Raw genomic sequence first — 22,889 nt, 5'->3', positions numbered from 1 at the left:
AGCCGGAAATTCCAAAATTAAACAAAAACACACAAACTTTCCAAAATGTATGCCATATGCATGAACACAGCCAAAACTATCAAAAAATGAAGAGTGAAAAGCAGGTAAAATGCACCTTAACAGTCCCTAAGGGTTAAAAGATCCAGAGCAGCTTCTAAATGGACCTTCAACTAGAAATATTGTCTGCAGAGTAATAATTTAACCATTTCACACATAAGAATGATGCATCACAACTATACTGAAATGCACTGCAATAAATGAAAAGGCTCAGAGTGACACTGGATGTGTGATTAGGGTTTAAGGTGGACGGAGTGAAGCAGCGGTGTAGCTGCATCTGTTCTCTGGTCAGTGAGAGCTTCCACTTTATGTGTGAGTCAGCAGCTGCACAGAGAAAAGTGCTGACAGACAAAAGGAGGACTTTAAATTGGAGCTACTACTGTGTGCTTCCCAGGGGGACTCTGAGAGGAGCTGCAAACACCAGAGGAGGCTTAACCCTGGAGACACACTCTGTTTACACCGCCTCATTTTCATAGCAAACTGCTCTAATTTGATATGGTATGCATATAATTTCTATGGTGGCGGCGAGGGCGGGTGGGGTGGGCACCGGGGACCACACAGACAACAGTGTTTACTATGAATAACCTGAGCAACCCGAAGAAAATCCAACATGAATATATGGAGGAGCCGGCTGAGCTCCATGCCACAGTAATGGCTCTGTTACTGTTACCAAGGTGAATATCAAGACTCACTGAAAGCACTTGATGCTACTCTCTGGACGCCATTTTCCCCGTGGGCTCAGGGGGGTGGGCTGTAGCACATGTCATTCATTGTGTGACACTTGGAATAGTAAAAGAAAGACCACACACAAGTCAGTGGAGTATAAAACAACATGCAGACTCTTCAGCATCAAAGCACTCGCTTCAGTATGGAGGCGTGTGTTTCATGCAGCACCGAGTGTACAGGAGCGAAACAGCCATAACACAAGTTTCACAGCTATTTTTAATCACGATAGTTGTCCCAGTGACAATTTCACTACTGAAATGTCCAAATGATAAAAGGAATATTGACAGGTATTTAGGGCCACATGAATACAAATGATTCTTTTCTCGAATTAATTCTGAAAACGTAAGTATGGGAGTAGAAAATGTACAAAAGGAGAAATTGAGACTGACATCCGGTGTCTGAGGATCACAATGCAACAACAATCTCACAAAGCAATGCTCAGCGTTGCACAGATATTAAAAGAATTAAGTGGCACGGCAGCTGTCACTGATGACCCAAAATGATGACAATTTGTGTCAAAAATTAAAGTAGTGAGTGTCTATTATGTAGTGAGCAGTTAGTGAACAGGGGAGTAATTTCAGACAGTGATTAAAAAAACAACCCTTTTTACAGAATTCTAAATTTATCTTACTGAATTCCAAAATTAGAAGAATTTAAGAATTTTCTATTTAATCAACTGCAGTAAAAATTCTCAATTCCTATCAGTCAGAATGTTCTGACTGTCAGACATCTAAAGAAAAAAAAGAAAATACATCTTTGATTTAGTCAATTCTTAAAATTTCTGAAAAAAAAAGAAAACATCAAATTTTTGATCAAAGTCTTTTTTTTTTTAAGTTAAGCCAAGGAATACAAATGTTTATGTTTAATTTGCATTTATTATCAGAAGTCAGGGCCATATGAACACAGTTAAGTTTCTTAAAACGAATACAGAAGAATGAAACTTCTCAGTTTGGTTTTTATGAGATTCAAAGAATTACAGAAAAAAAATTTAAAAAAGAGGAATTTTAGAAAAATGGAATGAAACAAAATCTGAATTCGATTTGATGACTGGTGAATTTAACTTTAAAAAAAATAAGTTTGTAGAATTTGAAAATTCTGAGCTCAGACTTACATTTGTAACCCATCCGAAACTGTGCTTTATTTTCATCCAGGGTCCCACCATCATGTCAAAAAAAACCAAATTCTAAAGTGCACTGCAATCATTTCCTGAACTCACAAGACTGTTCATTTATTCGCCTTCACTCAGTCATTATATCCACATTACTGATGATTATGTGTCGTAAGTCTCATTTATTTGATTTTCTTCATATCTTCAGCCCTAACGCCAAGAACAAACTCTGACTTTTACTGTAATAAACACAGAAGCAAAATGTAATTTCTGATATGAAACTCAGAACTGAAACTGAAAAGCTCATTGTGTGCGACCTTAAACACAGACTTCAGCGACGCTCTCCAGTGCCTCGCCAGTAGTAGTAGTAGTGCTGCACTAATCCAATACAAACAGGTCATTACACTGCACTAAATGTTTTCTCTCCATTCACTGAGCGCCACTTTACACACAGCCCATTCTTCCAAACTGCCTCTACAACTACTAAAGCTCGTGCTCTCCACTCTCCCACCCTTCTGTTTTATTCTCCACAGCTATTAGGACCAGATGTGCATCATTTCATTAGCTCAATGTGTTTTTGCACAATTGTAAACTTGAGGATGACCACAGGATGGGTTTCTAAAGAGGATTAACTCGAGAGTTTAGAAGGCAAAGCTCTCAGCTCCAGGCTGCCAGACCAGTCTGTGAGATCATCAAATATGTTTGACGCAATCATCGGGATGATTTACGTGTCTTGATAATTTCTAACAGGCAACACGAGAGACAAGGAATTTTAAAAAAAAATAAAAAACAGAACAATCAGGAATCTGCCTGTGGTGTTTTAGAGTTTGATAGCTTCTTGGCAAAGTGTTTTCAGCAAACACACAGACAGGCACTGACTCTGCAACCGCAGACTGATGGCAGCTGCCGGGATAATGCAAGCTGATTTCACATGGTGAGCGACAGTGCCAGTGCACGTCGCTGCCGAGAACGGCGGGAGAGGAGGAATGAGCAGCCATGATATGACGGAGAGAAGAAGGGATCACAAGAGAGAGAGAGAGAGAAAGAAAGAGAGAGAATGAGAAACAATAGCCCTTGGTGTAAAGTGCAGGATCTTAGATTTCTCTGCTGCTCTATGGACGCCTCACACTGGCAGCAGCCCAGTCAAACATGCCTTTGTGCTGACGTGGGAGAGCTATGGGAACATGTTTTTTTTTCTCTTTTTTTTCCAGCCAAGGCACTGACTTGGGATGTTGAGCTGAGCTGGTGGGGGTTACTCAAATATCCTCAGTGATGCAAACGATCCTTTAATGATGCGGAGAGGAAAAAAAAAAAAATCCATGCGAGGGACGGGGATTTGCAGCTTTTTTGTTCGCTGCTTTTAAGGAGAAGCTGCTTTTCTTTTACTGTTCATAAAAAATAATGGGGGGGGGGGCAGCTGAGATCTGCAGAAATCCACGTGGGATCGCATAAAGAGAGATCACTGTATCACATCCTACTCCAACTGCAATTTCATGAATCATTAACCCATAAGCGCTCGGTTACTTTTGAACGTGAGCGGCTTCTTTTGTCATCAGCGTTTTAATTAGCTTGATAGGAACTTCAGCGACATAAAGCGCGATTACTACGGGCTCAGCGGAAAGCTGGAGGAGCTAGACCAGGATGGAAAAGCATTGAAGAGGGAGGGGGCGCGGGGGCTGGCAGGGTCACACGGAGGGATCCTGTTGCCGTGTGGGATTTCAGCTGTGGCTTGGAACCCTGAGGGACTCATTATGTCGAGATCCCCAAAACAGCCTCGCTCAGACTGAGATGTTCCCAAGCCCAGCTCAACTTGAGAGATGTTGTCCTTGTTATATAATAACAAGATAATGACATATCTGTTTTTAAAAGGACTTCACTGCGGTCTTTTGATGCACTTGTAGTTGGGACAGAATGTTGGAGCTGGACAAAATAGAGAAAAGGGAAGCTTGAAAGTGTTACAAAATGTTTAGTGCATAGTTTTTATCGTTATGAATTGTGGATGCTTAAACAAAACAAAATCCTTTTAGAGCGCTGAACACCCCAATTAGGGTTGTGGCTCCCATTTTGGACATTGAGGTCATCTCTTTGGTAGTTTTTTTGAGGGGGTATTTGGAGTTTAAGCCACGGCCGTAGCAATGGTGTCATGACAGAAGGGACCAAATCTGATGTGGCCCCCCCCCAAAAAAAATGTCTTATTTTTTAAACTAATTTCCTATTAGATTATTCATCATAAGCAAGTACAGCTTCACAGTATGCCATGCACAGTATTTATACATGTAGGACAACAATAACACAGGCTACCTGTGAAATATAACATAATAAGACATAAATGAAAGTTAAATATGTCCCCGAGCATCATTGCTGTCTCTGGGTGCGGCTAATTAACTTAAGGTAACTTAGCTATGGCAGCTAAGATTAATTAGCATTTTAACATTTTAATTTAAACATTTTAATACATAATGCTAATATTAATTTGCAGTCACTAATCAACCTGTTTTCACCAAAAAATGCTTGCATTCCTTCATGCAATTGCTTAAGATTTTTGGCAAAATTAGATTTTTTTCCACAGTTACCGTTTCAGCGCAAAAGTGATGTGATGTCAGTGATGTCAAGCAACGGCTTCTGGTTGGGGTAGCCTACGGCAACACCAGTTTGACAATCCACGTGCAAACAAACGAATCACTGGGATGAATTTTTAATTAAAAATAAATAATAGTAGTTTTGCCTGTAAATGGTGGAATACAGTCCACCATTTTTTTTCTTTTTGTACGTCATTTTGCATACAGGCAGCATGATATACTGTATATCAATAGCCTTAAAATAATTGAAATATATATTTTGTAATTGACTAAAGTAACTAACTAGCCTTAGTGTTATGGTAGTATTGGTTGGATTTTTTGTGTACACCTGCCTAGAAAAAATGCTATTATGAGTAATAGAATACACGGTAGACTAAAAATAACTGGACTTCAATGGATAGGTATTCTCTGGATGCAGGTATCAGCTGAGAAAGTCTTTAAAATTCCAATGCATGCAAAATATTTAAAGATTTGATCAAAATCTGAGATTCCCATCAAGACAAAAAATAAATAAATCACAAAATCACAAAATCCATCAAATTCTATGTCTTCAAAAATTAAAATGTCTTTTTCCACATCACATCAGCAGACTATACAATAATAGCACAAATGCAACAATCTGAAAGAGACTGCAACAGGAAAAATGTTTTTTGAGATATGTGTCTGTATTGACTCTTTTCACGTTAAAATATGTTAATTAATTATTTCCATTGTCCTGATGTCATGAAGAAAATATACTACTGGGGTCATTTGTCATATTATTCCTGTCTTTATGGACAGACAAAGACAATAATGAATCCCGATGCAGTGAGATAAATATGATCGGCTGGTGATAATATAGGCAGGAGAAAAAAAGCCCTGGCAGATATGATGAAGTGGCATTTAAGCCTGACTGAGTCACTGTGGGGTTTACAGTTTTGGACACCCCTCCTCCTGCTCCCCCCTCCTTTTACAATAAGCAGGGGGATTGCCATGCATGGGAAAAGAAAGGCAGCAGGGCTACTGTACAGAACAAAAGGCTCTCTGCGTAAAACTGCGCATGAGTGCTGCTGCCGCTGTATGCACGTGTTGTGAAAGCAGAGCGATGCCAGGTTTCATTTCACAAATGTCAATGCTTAGATATTACTACGACGCGCGCGCATCCTCTCAGCGTGCGCTCAAAATCTCCTGAAGCGCAGATTTATGGAATGTAATCAAAATAATGTGAGAATTCCCAAAGAATAGCAGCAAAAACACAAGATGCGAAGGGATGGCTGAGGAGGGACGGTGATGCTGCCCCCCCTCAGTGCCATCATCGCGTTGCATCAGCACAAACAGACAAAGGCTGTGATGCCGTGGATGTCACCGCTCCCTCAAAATGCTGTATCACCGCGTTAATGGCAGCATCACTCCACTCCCTTATCATTCCACGCACCTCATTGCAAACACGTGGCGATCAAACAATAGCAACCCGAATTAAACACATGAACTCTGCCTTATTTCGCGCAAAGACGCATCACTGCCTGCTTGGACACATGAGTCCTTTTTTTCCACGAGCAAAGCAAACGTGGAAAACAATCTCCGGTGATTTATTCTTATTGTAAATAATGTAAACAGTCACACTGAATACTGAATCGGTGTCTTTAAGACGTCTATGGCCTGTGTGCGTAAAATCATGTGCCGTCAAACTGGTTTTAAGGGATTTCTTAACACCCCAAAAAGGGGTTTTCCCCCATAAAATATCATATTTTATTCCTCCTATCTTCTCATCACCGACTTGCATCATAGTATAATCAACTACTCCACCGCTGACTGCTACATAATAAGACTGACAGCGACTGACTAAGCCACTACTGCAGCACCTCATCCACATGACAATGCAGGACCGCGCGTAAAGGCGCAGCTGTTTTGATATCACTTCATACAAAACAAAAAGCCGAAACAAAAACTTAATGCGCTCTAGAATTTTCGGGAAAATGGCAGAGTTTGGGCTTCCGCACGATTTTTTTTAAATTAACACAAAGGGTTAATGATAGTGAAAATGTAGGGTTCTTAAACGACACCGTCGAGCGATCTGAAATGATTCCATTGGCTGTCGGAGCAAATAAGGCTCGTCCTTACACAGCAAATATTTTGATGATTTCTTTTAATGAGCAGGTGTAATAACTGATTTTTTTTTCAGACTGTGAAAAGCTGAAACAAATGCTGAAATGCAATGCGATTTATGAGTAATAATATATATATATATATTACAATAATTTAAAATAACAATAATTGCTGCAAATTAATTTGATGAAGGTGATGACGGACGGGGGTGTTTAATGACACTGCAAGCGGCAGTCTTCTTTTTATTTTTCCTCGTAGAAGCAGTGGCATGCCTAACCCTCCACTGGGATCACTACTTTTGCAAAAAAAAAAAAAAAAGAAAAAACAGAGCAAAAGGGGGGAGCGCACACGGCGTATTGACTCAAAGCATAACAGGATGTGGTCCAGAGTTTGTTTCGCTCCCGAACCCGCGTTCACACCCCAAAACATTACACCCTCCAATATTCGCACCACCGCCGAGCTTTCAAGAGTCATGCATGCGGTTTTGTTTTTTTCTATAAGTGACTTTTTTTCCTTCCATAGGTTAGAGTGAGGACTCTCCTGGCTGAAGCCCACCGCTGCGACACTTATGCAAGTTTGCAACTCGGGGAGGTTATGAGAGCAATCAACAATAGGCTGAGATTGAACAATTCAGCAATACAGCGAAATCGGAGAGGGAGAAACGTGCATGGCAGCTCACCTTTTACTTTCTATTCTTGCTCGTATTCCAGCCCTTTTGTCCGTTCCCCACATTAAGTTCTCTCACATGATGACTCGCTTTGTCGTTTCCTCAAAGCCTCCCGGGCTGCAGATAGGTGACTTCTTCTCGCTTATTTCTCACAAAAACACAACGTCCGTGTGTGTGTACGCGACTCTACGATCTGTTGTTGCCGCTGCGTGTGTGCGCGTGCGTGTGTATACGACTGCGCGCGCGCGTGTGTGTATGTGATCCAGCGCAGCGTGCCGCTCCGTCTCCGCTGTTTGTTACACTCGACTGGAACGCCTACTCTCAGTCGCTACATTGTTGACATTCGGCCGCTGACGTCACTCTATCCCCTCATTCACAACATCGTTAGCGCGGCGCGAGCTTTGCGTTGGTGCCTGCGGGAGGCGCGCGCGTACTCCGAGGAACGTGCGCAACGGCAGTTGAAGAATCGCACTAAGTGGCTGCTCGCTCAGATCCCTCCCCCTCGTGCTCGCTGGTTCGGCGGCCTCGCGCTTCCCCTCACTCCCTCCTCCTCCTGTCGGTGCACACAGCGGGAATATGACGGTGAAAGATGACACACGGCATTTTTCACGAGCCGCAGACGCAAACGTGGAGACTATTCATTCCAGGGTTTACTTTTTTTAGTCAAATCACCTTAAAACTGTAAGATGGGGATGGCATTTCATTTCTGCCGAAAACAAATTCGATTTTTCGAAAAAAGCAGACCACTGGCATTAAAGTATTCCATTTCCAAAACATAAATGCAAGAAACGCATTTATTTGATGTTATTAGTTTTTCTATGAATGTTTTTTGTTGTTACTCCTGTTGTCTTTGTTGTCAATTAACTATTTGAAAAACGAAAAAATGTCTTGATTTCTTGTAAAAACAGGAGAAGATGCAATGAGCAGCAAAAGAGATGACCAAAAATTAGCAAGAAATTACCTGAAAATTAAATAAGAAAGAAAGAAAGAAAGAAAGAAAACAAAAGTTTAAAAAACAAACCAACAAGGAAATGATCTGGAAAAAGTATTTGAAAAAAATAAAATAAAATTGCCTTTTTCATTTTTCCAATTTCTCACCTATTTGCTCAGGGTTCAAAGGTTTTAATAAGTGTGAAAGGTAGGCTATTTGAAAGCAACACAAGAAAAGTGACTTCACTCCAGGTTTCAAAGGGTTGATTTAAAAGAAAAATCATTTAAACACATTCATTTTAGACTTAAACACTTGTTTTGGTCATTTTTTTTATGTTTACTTAATTTTTTGCTCATTTTCAGGTAATATTTTTATTCACTTCCTAGCAGGAGAAAATAGGGAGTGATAACAGTAAATTCTGAGACTATTTCAAGCTAGTTTTTGGAGTTTTGTACAGTGTTTTGGGTATTTTTTTGTTCCTGGAATTGTTGTTCAGCAAAAATGAGGCAAATGTAGCTGCCGTTCTCAAGTTAGCATCATATACAAAGAAGTTAGCATCATGGATGTATTAACTGAGCTGCTGACGAAGAGGACGAGGACGGGAGAGGAGGAGGTGGTGCTTTACTGAGCGAGAGGAGGTCACTGAGCGACTTAACACAAAACTAGATGGTATTTTATTTAGAGACTAAATGAAAGTACCTGCGTAAATGTACTTGTACATTCCATCACTTGTTTGAATCCTGTTGTCGTTTGAATAAACCGTTTTATTGGTTTAAAGTGTGTGTTATTCTTTGTCTTATGTATACATTCAGGGTTCTCCAGTTAGTCTATTCACACTATCTATAAGAAAAAAAAGTTTTTCCATTTATTTTGATCCAAGCATTGCAAACATTTAAACTGGTGAAGATTTATGTAACTTTATATTGACTAACTTTGAAAATCTAATAGCAAAATTTTGAGATCCAATATAACTAACTTCTAGATTTAACATATATTTATTGCTTGCAAAGTTTGCAATTTAAAATATACAGAGCCTCTATTATATTTTATAACTTTAACTGTGTACATTAGTCTTTGTATCTGTTTGTTACTTCACAGGAAATAAAACACGAAGAAGACGGAGATCTTCCTGCACATGTGCTTACAGACGTCCGTGTGTCTGCTGCTAGGTGGTCTAGCCAAATGTGCGGTTCTTTGCAGTGACATGACATCATGTGCAGACAACCTACAGAGATGTTATAATGTCATAAGAATGCAAGATGGCGGGTCAGACTAAGTGATTGTACTTGTTAGGTAAGTTTTTAGAAGTGAAAACAGACCAAAGCAAACAAGCACAAATGCAAATGCATGATGCTAAATAAGCAGAGCGAGGAGGTGGGAGGGAGGTAAGCTGGAGAGCGCCATTCGGCTTAAACATCAGCCATGTGAGGGAGGTAGGGTTTTTGTTCTGGAAAGAGCTCACATCCTATTTGGACAAGCAAACACTCACTGGAGATGTTTTAATTTCTAATGTAAAAACTACCCCTGGGGAGTTTGCATGTAATTATGAATTATCACAGTAGAGCAGACAGCCCCCTTCTTCATAGCAGCCGTCACTTTTCACAGGATGTTCCATGAGTGGCATTCAAAGAGCAGCTCCCTGTGCTGCTGCATGCATTAAACTGGCGATTTGAGATGGTGCTGCTGCTGACATCAAAACAACACCACCAACAGGCATTTGTTATTGGCATGGAGAAGGCATCAAAGTGAGCGCGATCCAGAAAAAAAGAGAGAACTGTGCATACTGTACGCAAAGGGAGATGATGATGTCATGATGTCATTATATGATGGTGAGAAAACATATAAAATACAATGTCAAAAAAGAAAAATGTGTCTGAAAATGTCATTATATTTGAATTCCTATCTTTTACACAAATGAATTCTTTATTAAATAAACACCAATGACTATAAACCGTAAACAGTTAGCTTCAGCTTCATACTCAGTGCTACTTATACTCTTGGTACTTCATACTCTACACTACTCTGTACTCAATGCTACTCCATACTTTTGGTACTCCATACCCTCTGCCTCCTAGTTCTTCATACTCTACACTACTCCGTACTTAACACTACTTCATCATTTTGGTACTCCATTATCTACACTTCCCCCTACTTAAAACAACTCCGTACTTCTGGAACTCCATACTATAAACTACTCTGTACTTGATGCCACTCCATACACTTGGGGCTCTATATTCTACACTTCTTGGTACTCCATACTTTACACTACTCCATAGTCAACACTACTTTGTACTTTTGGTACGCCAGATTCCACACTTCTTGGTACTCCATACTTTACTCATTACTCAAGGCTTATCCTTACTTACTTGTTACTTTACAGTGCTTTATCGTCTTAGCACTCCATATTCTACACAACTCTATACACTAATTACGTCATATTCTACTCCGCAATCTATACGTCTCTGTATTGTTGCTTCTCCATACCCTACTCTACATCATACTCAATGCTACTGCATACTCTTGGTACTTCATACTTCATACTACTTCACACTTCTCTGTACTCAGTGCTTACCAATACTGCTAGTACTCCATGTTCTACACTTCTTGGTTCTCCATACTCTACAATTCACTCAGTGCTCAGTGCTACTCCATACTGTACACTACTCCAAACTTTAATTGCATACTTTACACTTCTTGGTACTCCATCCTCTTGGTACTCCATATTTTACTCAATAATCTCTGTTCTCTTGGTACGCCATACTCTACACTATTCCATAATCTTGCTACTCCGTATTCTACACTACTCTATACTCTTGGTACTTCATATTCTACTCAGTAATCTATGCTGCTCTGTAGTAGTACGTACCCGTAGTTTGCACGGGCCATTACTGCAGATGTAACTCCAGACTGCAGATGTTACTCAGGACGTTACTCTGATTCAGTCTATTGGGTCACATTACTAGCTGTGTTTCCATGAATGTATTTTCATGCACATTTTAAAGTGTCACATCAGAAAAGTTGTTTGAAAACAAAAAACTCGATAGAACTTCCTTGGTGGCGCAAAAAAAAAGTTTTTATGCTCACTTGAGGTGGTTTTTGCCTTTGTCTAAAAAAACAATTATTATAAAGAAATATTGAAACTTGGTCTCTAGTTTTGGGTAACCTGACTGGTATTTAAGTGCTATAACACGGCAATGCTCTAGCTTTTTAGTACTAGTGCTTTTTATGCAAAAATTTGCAAAATAGCTGCACCATCTTTATAGTTTACATTTCCTTATGCAAAAAGTGAGGAGTTACATTTTAGTTGGGCTGTAAACTTGCTGCTTCTTGACAGGCTCACTAAACGTGTTTTAGAACAGAGAGATGAGCCATTTGCTAAATCCACATGGTACTTTTTTAAATGCAGTCAGTTTTGCCCTAAGAGCTCAGATGACAGGCACAGATTTAACTGCAACCTGCATATACACCATTTGAAATTAATATGCATTACAAAAAATTTAAAGTTAAATGTGACGGACGAAAATCAGAAGGGCCCCAAAATAAGGAGCTAAATAAAAAGTACTGAAGGAGAATTGCAATCTGTCAAGGGCTGATTTTTGGGGTCCAGAGAAACAGATTGACAATCCAGCAGCTAATCCCCCAAGATTAGTGAAGGTATTCATATTCATATTCATCCACGCAGAAACCTTTGAGACATCTGGGGTTTTTTTTAAAATTCTGAAGCCTAAAGTGGAGCTGCAAAGCTGGGCCGGGGGCCTTCAGCAGGCAGGAGCGGCCCCGTGTCGAAAGCGGCTGGGAGACGAGCCTCGACTCCTTTGTCTCAGCGCCATGCATTCACAGACAACATTTTGCTCATGCTCCCAATGCACTAAATGCATGAGGAGAATTTAATTACAGAGTATAGACTCCCCGAACACACACACACACATGCATAGACACACAGTAAGCAATGACATTCCTGCACTCGATGACCTCTCCTCCAGGCCTTTTCAAGAAAGGCGGCTGACTGAAGTTGGGTGGCGGAAAAAGAGGGGGGAGGAAGGCGTGGGGTATGAATGGGGTGTTGGAGGGGGTGAAAGAGTCTACAGAGCGATGGTATTGGCCTCGCCTTACCGCCCAGCACCCATACTGTGGACAAACACTCTGTTCTTATGTCAGGAAGTCTAATTAGACTTAATAAAAGCAGCATGTGAAACTTCTGCCATTCCTCCATGACAGAAAGAGGAAGCTTCACGTAGAGGGGGGGCAGTCCAAGTGGAAATTCTGAAACCCTGAGCTTAAGGACAAGGCAGCGCTGGGGATTGTGCAACATGTGTGGAATGATATTGTTTGGTAGATAGCTGTCAGAAGAAAAATGCGTCCTGTCATGCATGCATCGCTGAGAAGAAGCCGATGATACATGTCCATGTCAACAGGTGTTGCCTTTTAACCGAGTGTGCAGGTACAACTGTGTTTTGTCTCAGACACAATATGTCCAACATGCATGTCCATAAGCTGGACAGAAGACAAATTGAGGTTGTTGGCCAAAAAATATCTAGTTTCCAATGGTTTAATTATGAAGCTGTTTGTTACAGCTTCATAATTACTGCTTACTGCTACAATGTGATGAATCCATACTTGTTTTTTTTGAATGAATACTCTGTATTTCTCAGTATGACGTGACCATATTTGGCAGGTTTCCATTAATCTTCAAACTGCGCAAACTGTAATTGCTAATATAAAATACGCCTAATGGAAAAACTTCAATTTTGAGGTGGTATTTTCGGCAATTCTTAAAGTAATATTTCAAAAAACTGCAGTGGAAAAACAAACTATGGCTATGTGCTTGTCGGTAGGGACTGGCTCCCTCAGGCATGATGCAGCAGGCGCTACAGCTGCTGCATCGCATAACTCCTCAAAAGTTGATGGAGAAATGGCATGGCCATTTCACAGGGGTCTCTTGACCTCTGACCTCAAGATACCTGAATAAAAAATGGGTTTTATGGGTACACATCAGTCTCTTCTTTACAGACATGCCCACTTTGTGCGAGCATCATGCAGTTTTTTTTTTTTACTGTCATTTGATTCCTAATCAAGACAATCTGGTTAGTATTGCTTTACCTTGTCAATATGGACTTCAAAACGTCTTTGAAATGCAAAATTATGGAATTGAAAACACGCGATTACAAAATATGTATAATTGCAATGAACTATAGAAATTCTGTGATTGCCATTTTTTAAAAAAATAATTGTTAAACAGCCTTGTGTGTGTGTGTGTGTGTGTGTGTGTGTGTGTGTGTGTGTGTGTGTGTCTGTATTAATTCCGGTCCAGTTCCTATTTGTTATGACAGATTCTTAAGCTTGACATCTCTCCAGATCCATATTTTTCTTTTATGTTTGCAGTATGTCTACCTATTGCCAGTCTGTTTCTCCATATTGTAATTTTGCTAGTGCATTATTGTCTAGTGCATGTACATAAGACGTCTGGTACATGTTTGTTCATCCTGGAATTTGGAGCTCTCCACTGTTGCTCTTCCTAATGTCCCTAAAGAGATGATGTGTGCTGCCAAAGGCAAATTTCTGATTTGCAAAACCTGCATTATAACGAGAATCTTTTTTTCAAATGCCAACATTTTTGACATTTGTGTGAATAAATGATGGTTGAGGTGAGGAAAGTCAAACTCTTTACTATATGAAAGACTGACTGTGGTTATAGCTGATGGAAAATTGTGACCTCTGGTCTCCTGCATGAAATTCAGATATGTTAAATGACCTTCCACAACCTTTACTTTCTACTTCGCTACATAAAAGGCACATTATTTCCTGCAATGGCACTCAAGGTTGGCTCTAGACATAAATTGTGAGGTGTGGAATTGTCCAATATGGCCATAGAAAAATGGACTTACACAGAGTACTACAGTATGTACTACAATTAGGCATCAATAGTAATAAGACTAAATAAAAAGGGGATTTTTGCAATCTACTTGGCACACAGACGTTTCCTTCTCATGCACACATATAACTCTTCAATGCAGCACTACTGAGCAGCAGCTGAGTGACAACGTTAGATTAATCACATACTGCTATTTAGGAGGGATTAGATGAAACATGATCTCTATTACATCCGGTTTTGTACTCCTTCGCACACAAACACACAACCTGATATAACTGCTGTCCCCACCTCACAAGACAATACAGTAAGTAATGCTTCTGTGTGATAGTTCCAAACTTGAAAAGGCTTGTTCTCAGTAACTGTTTTGTTTCTTGCAATCAAAAAAACCTTCAAATTAACCCTTTGAAACCCGAATCAAGATTAAGATGCCGATTACAAGTATTTAAATCCTTTGAAGCTTGAGAAAACTGGTTATATTTCTTTCAAAAAAAAAGGCAACGAGCAACTTGGCAAGACATGTCCTGTAAATTGCAAGAAATTTGTAGATTTAGCAATTATTTTTTTAAAAAGCTTGGGGAAAATTTTCAGAAGTATATTTCAAAGTGTTTTTATAGAATTATTTCTGTTTTTCAACTGTTTATTCAGATCACATGTTTGTTTGTTTTTTGCTTTCCTGTTTTTTTTTGTTTTGTTTTTTTGTTTTTTTTGAAAGAATTCAAGCTAAGTTTCACACTTTTCAAAGGGTTAAACTTTCATATCCCATCAGTTGTTGACACAAGGCATTCTATTGCGAAACATTTGCAGGACCGTGCTGTTGACTATGCAGGAGCTTGCACAACTTCATAAACGAGCAGCAACAACGCTGCCAGTGTGAACACTGTAAGTGTGCAACATGCTGCAGTTCGGTCAGGTTGCGGTCATGCATGTGGTGCGTTCCAGGTGTCAGATAATTAGTAACATTTACTATAAAAAAGATTCCAAAGTTTATCAGTATTTGATTTCAAAACTCTCATATTTATACTTTTCAAACAGCCTATCCTAGCCTAGCCCATCACTATGAACTATGAAAACATTTCTGCAGGCCCCACTGCAACACACACACACACACACACACACACACACACACACACACACACACACACACACACACACACACACACACACACACACACACACACACACACACACACACACACACACACACACAAACTGCAGCTGTATTCTTGTCTGCACCATAAAGGTTCATTATTCATGTTCATTATTAAATCGCCCCTGAGAGCCATTTGCAACATAATTTGAAACTACGATGTATGACAGGTTTTAATATTTCCTTTTCTACATCCAACAACTTGGGGATTTCACAAGGCTTTACATTCAATAACAGCAGCACAGATTATATCCAGAGCAGATCAGTAAATTTGCACTGTGAGCAAAACAGGCACATGTATAATCCTGCATCTTTTCAAAGCAAGTGACTCATAGGAAAAGCGTTCAAAGCAAATCCAAAACCATGAAAAAAAAAAGCCCTGCTCAGAACGAGAGACACGTCGGTCAAAGAGTCATCACTTAGAGAGCGAGGATGACTCATTTCCAAGTGATTCATCAGGGTTTTGCGGTCCTGCAGATAGACTCACCAGCCAAAAAGAACTTCCACGAATTCGCTGGCTAAGGAAAGCAGCAAGTCCAGGCAAAGGCACAAAGACGTAAATGCAGCGCGGTTGTCAGCATGCGAGCCGGCATGTGACCCAAAGCCAAATGCCTTTGATTACATCAATTACTGCAAGTCTGACGGTGCCTCAGGGAGCGATCTAACCGCCATTCATAACAGCGGCTGCCACAGACCGACCTATCAGGCTCAGGTTACCTTCAAGACAGCTCCACATTCCTCGCAAAAAAACCATACAAACACACACCATGTCACATATGAGAGAAAACACAAACAATGCACACCCACAACAGACAGATATACGTTTAACTCTTGAACTCTGATTAACCTGTTTCCTTTTGTGTTTAGTATATTTCTGTATCTACTTGTTCTAACATGTCAATGATATTATAGTACATGATGCTCACACTGTGTCTGGTAAAATATTCAAATACATGATGCAACTGCAAATGCAAGACGCAAACAGAAATGGATATTGAGCTGGTTTGTCGTTTCTTTGTTTAACCTTTAGAAACTAGGAGCAAAATCATTGTCAGGCTGCTTTCAGACACCTTTTGCAAGGTTTTAAACTGCTGAACCCTGGTGCCATTTTTTTCAAAAACATGGTAAAAAAAAGGCAATAACCAAATTATAAGATATGTTCCATAAATTGCAAGAAATTAGAAGATTTAGACAGTTTTTTTAAAAAAAAAGCAAGGGAAAAAGATAAAAGCTAGGAGAACTATACATATAATTTATGTGAGACAATAATCATAATCTATAAATAAAGTTAAACTTTAACTTTATTTCAATGAATTTTCCTGATTTTTCAGGTAATTTTCTTTGAACTTTTTACTATTTTTTTGCTTTTTTTATATATAAAATTTACTTCTGTCTTATAAATATGCTTTCCTACTCCAATGTTGTTTTTTAAGGAGCTAAAGGGATATGTTAACAGGAACAATGTGTATTTTTTTCACTTTATTTGCTCAATTGAATTTTTTTTTATTTAGGGTTAGTAAGTAAGTCAGTACGTCAGCAAATGACTTTTATTTTGACTAAATTATTCTCCTGTGACTCTGCAACCTTATATAAGAACCTTACTTTATACTTAATATAATAATTCTGCTTACCTTAGATCTATACACTCATGACACGATCATGACACTTTTCCGTGCCATGTAGTGGTAGTCAGACCACAATATGCTAATCTGTGTCAATGGCCGATCCAGACACAAAAGTGGACAAGGTTCAAAATCTGATCAATTCTAGAGTTTACTCTATGCTAAATGTTTGCAGTTTGATATCACATACAAATAAGACCAATTTTAGCAATAATGAAAAGCTAAGACTTCAAAGGGTTAAAGGCATTAACACCATAAATAGATGAAAATAAATAAGTGTTTAACAATTCACTGAAAGCAGGAGGTGAAGTGTTTGATGCTCAACATTTTCCAGGCAGAGGACCTCCAAACACCTGTCACTTGTCCCCCCACAAAATTGAAGTAAACTGACGCCCCTGAATGCATCATTCTAACAAACTGACATTTCAGAATTCATTCTGACAAAGTTTGGTATCTTTGGAAACTTTTGGTGTTCAACAAGAATTAAAAATCAAATTCTGTAGGTTTAAATACAGTTCTACTGCCTTAGTTTGTAAAGTCTGACTCATCACTGGGTCAATGAGGTTGAGGAGTTTAAACCTTTTGAGTGTCCTTTTTCTCTGTGTGGGGATCAGAGAGGACAGCAAACAAAGAATTCCATTATGCACTGCAGCTCCTGTCTGTGTATATGACAGAAAAGCCTTAAATCTTGAATGTGTTCGGCTGCAAGTGGAAGCATTCCATATGTTTTATGCGTTATTTTCGACATTTGGTATCTCTGGAAACTTTGCAAACCTGAGTATGTTTTAAAATGAGTGCACAACACACTGTCCGATTGCAATAATGAACCCACTGCCGGGTTCGACGGGGTCAGAGAGGTTAACAGACAGAAAATAATGGAATGCAGCAGAAGAACCCAGCTGCAGGAACCCACCTCCTGGTGTGTGTGTTCTCGGAGGAACTACTGTTCGGCTGGCTGAGTGGAAGGCACTGCAGGGTCAATCCCTGCCTCCGGCTTACCACGGGATCTATATGACAGACTGAGCTAGTCTGCAGCTCTCACCATACCTCAGAGATTAAAAGGTAAAAGCCTGAACCTCCACAGATGACAGGTTGTCATTGTGCGTTTGTCATGTGTGTACGAGTGTGCGTGGTAGGCATGTGCGTGGGCGGTGAGTTGCAGAGTTGCACTGGCGGAAGGCCAGTTTCTTGGCGCATAAACATGACCATCATAGCTTTGGCTTACAAACCAGAATTACAACTGTCCAGAGACAAGGGCAGTGTTTATGCTCGGCGAGTCTGAGATCACAGATTGAACCTCAGGGAACAATCTGAGCGCATCCAAACCAACAAATATATAATCTAAAGGTGGAGATGATGTCATGATGTTCAGGCTAACAGTGTTTTCAAGGGAGATGCTGATCTGTCAGACTCGCCACACCCGTTAAATCTGCACATCCTGCAAAATACTGCAAAGTTTTGGAGCATGACTATCAAAAAGGGACAGTGAACTTTTTTTTTAAATAAAAAACTAGCTTTGCAGATAGTTTAGGTTTTATTTGTTAAGAAAAAGATTCCATTCACTTCCGTCAATTTATGTTTTCATTATAAATATGTTCTTAAATAATATCTTTGTTTTATCCTTACAGAGAGACACTGTTCCTGGATTGACATGTTGCTGTAATTTTATTAATGTTGTGAAAAAATTGTTAAACGTTATATTTCCTCATATTTTTCATTGTATGACACACAGCATTAAATATTCTCTGCAGCTTCTCCTTGATGGCATTGTACAATTCTGCAAACTACAGATATGTTACATTTGTGCATTTCATGTAAAGCGGCTATGGTGAAAATTAAAGTTTTTTGCATTTCAGTTTTCAAATTTATGTTGTGAAAATGGTGTGGTCACTTGTGGTTAAGTTTAGGCACAAAAACACAGATTAAGAATCGTTTTTTGGCTTAAAATACCCCGTTTGGTTGCTACAAACATGGCTGACTAAATCCAAAACTGTCGTTTAGAAAATGCTCACTTTTGTGGCAACAAACACAGCTATACATTGAAAAACACCCACATTCTTGGCTAAAAACATGGCTGAACACATTCTGAACTGTCATTAAAATGATCCGCATTTGTCGCTCTACACACAGCTGGACAAGTTCCAAACTGGCCTTTAAAAGCATCCGCTTTTGCTGCTACAAAGACGGCCAGACACGGTCCACACTGTCATTAAAAATTACCCTGTTCGGATGCTCCAAACAGGACTAGATGTACCCCGAACTGCCATTAAAAAATACCACTTCTGTCAGTAGAAACACAACTTGACAGGTCCCTAACTATCTGTAAAAAAACACCTGATTTGGCCACTAGAAATACGGCTGGACATGTTCTGTTCCGAACTTGTTTAAAGCAACAGTCATTAAAAAAAACACTTTTGTTGGTCTTGATCAGTGATCTGCTGCTTGGAAGTCATCCCATGTCACTACAAACATGGCTGGACATGTCCCAACTGCCATTAAAAAACACACGCTTTGGACATTACACAAACAGCTGGACACATCCCAGTTCGTGGTTAAAAAACACCCACTTTTGTTGCAACAAACAAGGTCGGACATATACCAGTCGTTAAAAAAAAACCTGCTTTTGCTGCTACAAACATGGCCAGACTTTTCCAAAACTCCCATCAAAAAATACCTGCCCAACTCTCTTTAAAAGAATACCTGCTTTTGAAGCTACAAACACAGCTAGACATGTCCTGAATACATGTCCCCAACAGTCGTTAAAAACTTTTGTTGCGCTAAATACGGATGAATGACTGCCAAACTTTCATTAAAAAATACCCACTTTTGCAGCTAAAAACATGGCTGGACATTTCCTAAACTCTCATTGAGCAAATATCTGCTCAACTCTCTTTAAAATTTTTGTGATTTTGTAGCTACAAACACAACTCGACATGTCCTGAATACATGTCCCCAACTGTTGTTAAAGACACCTGCTTTTGTTGCTACAAATGCAGCCGGTCATGTCCTAAGCGCTCCTTAAAGAAACACCTTTTTTTGTCAATACAAATACGGATGAACAATTGCAGAACTTCCATTAAAAATACCCACTTTCGTCAATACAAACATGGCTGGACATGTCCCAAACTGTTATAAAAAAAAACAAAAAAAAAACACTTTTTTCGCCACAAAGACAGATGGACATGTGCCAAACTCTCATTAAAAAATGTCTGCTTTTGTCAATAGAAACGTGGTTGGAAATATCCCAAACTCTCATTAAAAAAAACACCCACTTTTGATGTACAAACACAGCTGGACATATCCCAAATCTATGTTTAGAAAGCCCCACTTTTGTTGCTACAATCACGGCTGGACATGTCCCAAACTGTTGTAAAAAAAAAAACCCAGAAAAAATCGCCCACTTTTGTTGGTCTCGAACAGTAATCTATTGCTTGAGCCGTCTTTCCAAGATGACTCATGGTAATGTAATCTGAGCTAAATCGTTTGTATAAAATGGACAAATGTAACATACTGTATCCGTGAATTACAGAAATGTACAATGCCAACATTTTATTCTGGCAACTGAACGGCAGTTTATACACATTTACTCAATTTTAATCAATATAAAAGACATTAAAATGAATAAATGTAATAAATAAAGGGTTACTGTCGTTGAGTCTAATCCCAACCACTGCAGCATCTCCACGGAGGATGCAGATAGTAAATTTAGACCTGTCTGACTCTACTAGTCAGTCCAGTAAACAGAAGCTTACAGTCTGCCAGCTCAGGAGGCTGTTTACATGGGAAGTGGACCTGGATCTAACTAAGCCGCTTGTCCTGAAGTCTAAACAGGTGAAATCCCTTAAGACGGCCCAATCACTGGGTGACAGTTCCCTGTCTGTCACCGCTCTGGCTCAGGCTGTTAGCCGAGCAGAGTAAACAAACAGGAGTGAATTGGGTGTGAGAGATGAGTCATCAGTTCTGGGCTCGCCGTGCCTCTCTGTGCGCTCTGCGTGCCTCAGTCTGCTGAACATCCGCTCCCCTGAAGGCCCTCGTCACCACAGGCATACTTCAGCAATTACCTTCTCGCCCACACGCTGTCAGTCACATGGGCTGTAATAACAGGCTGTCGCACTGTCCTACTCCAGACTCACCCACCAGCACTCACTCACTCACACTCACACACACACACACACACACACACACACACACACACACACACACACACACACACACACACACACTCTGAATCTGATTACAGGGGCTACACACGGTGATATTAGGTTCTTATTACATTTAACAGACTTAAGTCAGGCTGTGTCTTCCACTACTGACAATATAGAGCTGTATTTTTCTTCCCAAAGTCAAACCAATTATTATTTCCTGAATTAAATGTTTGGGTTAATTAATTATTAAAAGATAAAAGGTTTCATACAATGTTTGAAGCATAGGCTATCTATGATTTAGTCTGGGTCGGGAGTGTGGTATTTACCACATGAAAAAGTACCAAGCAGAAGAACGACACTCAAAAACTATTAAAGTATAATACATAAAATATATTTTAAAAATTAATGAATATATACAAATATAAATACACTAGAAACAGCTGTCAACTTCTTGTTTGAAGGCTCTCTGCATCAAAGTGCAACCCATCTTCTTTTTAGCCTCCATGTTGTTCCCACTTTACCAGCTCATGAACACAACAGAGCGACTTCCCAGCTCAGAAACTATGACTTCCCAACATCACATGAATGCAGCATGACAGCACAAACAGTGCTAACAGTGGCAACAGTGCTGAGGGAGCGTTAAAACATGGGAGAACCGGGGCGCCAAAAAGCTCACCCGGTGGAGCAGGCGCCCCGATGTGCAAAAGCTTGCTTCAAAGGTTTTAATTTGTGCTTAAGCTGTCCTTTTGTATACTAAAGGCAAAACCAAAAAAAGAAAAAAAAGATTAAAAAATGAGATTCTCCTGACATTACCAAGATTCAGAATTTCTTTGGACACAAGGAGCAACTCTCAGCATCAGTAGCTTACGATACAGAGACAGAATAAAAAAGGACCTAAAGGGCTTGCAGATCAGTGAGCAAAGCTATAAAGTTACACGGTTAGCTCTGAAAACACACCTGACGCTTACGTGAGCTATTTTTGTTGAGTTGCTGATTAGCAAAATGCTCTGAGTAATTCTGAGTAACTGTCACAGTATGGTTAATAATAAAGACTCTGCTTTAGGGCATGAAACTCCATATTTACAAGCTATTTGTTGTGCTTCACTGCAAACTTAGTTATCCGTTAGCTGTTTCTCTTATGCAGCACAGCCAAAGCTGGTCAGGGCAACTCTGACAAGTTGAAAAATGCACCAAAAATACTACAGCTGCCATATACACACAAGTAACGCCATGCCAAAATTTTCCTCGCATTTGTTAGAAACACTGCATTTTTTTAAAACATTTTATTGTTGTAATTTTTAGCTTTGCAAAATTTGAAGTATTGTTGTTTTAAATGTTATTTTATGTTGTTTCAATTTTGCTATGTGAAGCACTTTGAGCTGCATGTTTGTGCGAAGGATGCTTCATAAATACAGTTGAGTTTGAGGTGGAGCCTAGAAAATAAAGAATAGATAATAAAGATAAAGATAATAAATTTCAGCCTTCAAAGGATCAGAAATGTGTCAACCTCAAGCTACATTCACACATCTGTTTTCATCTGTATCATCATTACATTCATTCATACATACATACATACATTCAAGCCACGGAGCTATTGTTTCTATGACAAATAAATAACTCAAATAGTTGTTTCACATCACAAAATGCACTTTGAAAGATAATTCTAAAATTCCCAGACTCTTCTATCCATCTGGAGCAAAAAAATAAATAAATTGTCCGTTGAACAATTAAACAGAGTTTTGACCTGTTTCCCAAGTTGTGACTTTCACAGTTCCAAATGGTAACAGATGGTATGTTACATTTGTCTACATTAATGTTTTTTTTCAGTTTTTTTTAAATATTTCCACACATAATGGTGCTTTTATATTCTTTTTGACTGTGGGTGTAATGATAATACATGCAGGGTGCATTCCCACCACATGTATTTCTTTTCCCCTTTTTTGTTCATAT

The 22,889-nt window shown here is 39.4% G+C and overlaps 1 protein-coding gene across 2 annotated transcripts in view; it reads right to left on the bottom strand.

Annotated features, from left to right (window-relative positions):
- Window positions 1-7,658, bottom strand: part of bach2b (BACH transcriptional regulator 2b) — a 124,527-nt gene extending 116,869 nt beyond the window's left edge. Inside the window, exon 1 of one of the 2 annotated variants that reach the window (XM_088089309.1) lies at window positions 7,235-7,658. The gene's annotated coding sequence lies outside the window, so the exon portion shown is untranslated. The remainder of the gene's footprint in view (window positions 1-7,234) is intronic. The other variant, XM_042504051.2, reaches the window with a different exon arrangement.
- Window positions 7,659-22,889: the final 15,231 nt, after the last annotated feature.

Source organism: Plectropomus leopardus, chromosome 16, assembly GCF_026936395.1.
Source record: "Plectropomus leopardus strain MGB_pleo_1.0 chromosome 16, ASM2693639v1, whole genome shotgun sequence".
Lineage (NCBI taxonomy): Eukaryota > Metazoa > Chordata > Actinopteri > Perciformes > Serranidae > Plectropomus > Plectropomus leopardus.
This window is presented reverse-complemented; position numbering and strand designations above follow the sequence as displayed.